Below are 1,019 nucleotides of genomic sequence, written 5' to 3'. Positions count from 1 at the left end.
CATGGGAAAATCCAGGGGAAAAACTGGGAAAAATTCCAGGAAAAACAGGGAAAATCCAGGGAAAATCCAGGGGAAAATCCATGGGAAAATCCATGGGAAAAATTGGGAAAATCCAGGGGAAAAATTGGGAAAATCCAGGGGAAATCCATGGAAAATCCATGGGAAAATCCCAAGAAAAATTGGGAAAATCCATGGGATATTCAGGAGAAATCCATGGGAAAATCCAGGAGAAAACTGGGAATATCCATGGGAAAATCCCAGGAAAAACTGGGAAAATCCATGGGATATTCAGGGAATATCCAGGGGAATATCCATGGGAATATTCAGGGAAAAACTGGGAATATCCATGGAATATCCATGGGAATATTCAGGGAAAATCCATGGGAAATCCATGGGAAAATCCATGGGAATATTCAGGGGGTGCTGGGCTGGGGAACCACGGCACGCACGGCCTGCACCTGGGAAACAGGGAATATCCATGGGAAAAACTGGGAATATCCAGGGGAAAAACTGGGAATATCCAGGGGAAAAACTGGGAAAATCCAGGGGGAAAACTGGGAAAATCCAGGGGAAATCCATGGGAAAATCCATGGGAAAATCCATGGGAAATCCAGGGGAAAAACTGGGAATATCCATGGGAAAAACTGGGAAAATCCATGGAATATTCAGGGGAAAAACAGGGAAAATCCAGGGGAAATCCATGGGAAAATCCATGGGAAAAACTGGGGAAATCCATGGGAAAATCCAGGGGAAAAACTGGGAATATCCATGGGAAAAATTGGGAAAATCCATGGGAAAATCCATGGGAAAATCCATGGGAAAAACTGGGAAAATCCATGGAATATCCAGGGGAAAAACAGGGAAAATCCATGGAATATCCAGGGGAAAAACAGGGAAAATCCATGGAATATCCAGGGGAAAAACAGGGAAAATCCATGGGAAATCCATGGGAAAATCCAGGGGAAAAACTGGGAATATCCATGGGAAAAATTGGGAAAATCCATGGGAAAATCCAGGGG

The 1,019-nt window shown here is 44.0% G+C and overlaps 1 protein-coding gene across 1 annotated transcript in view; it reads right to left on the bottom strand.

Annotated features, from left to right (window-relative positions):
* The window catches only part of LOC107209604 (dual specificity protein phosphatase 22-A-like), a 16,264-nt gene that overhangs the window by 6,096 nt on the left and 9,149 nt on the right, over positions 1-1,019 (bottom strand). The window lies entirely within an intron of this gene.

Source organism: Parus major, chromosome 11 (assembly GCF_001522545.3).
Source record: "Parus major isolate Abel chromosome 11, Parus_major1.1, whole genome shotgun sequence".
In the NCBI taxonomy this organism is placed as follows: Eukaryota; Metazoa; Chordata; class Aves; order Passeriformes; family Paridae; genus Parus; species Parus major.
Note: the sequence above shows the minus strand (reverse complement) of the source record. Positions and strands in the feature narration are given on the sequence as shown.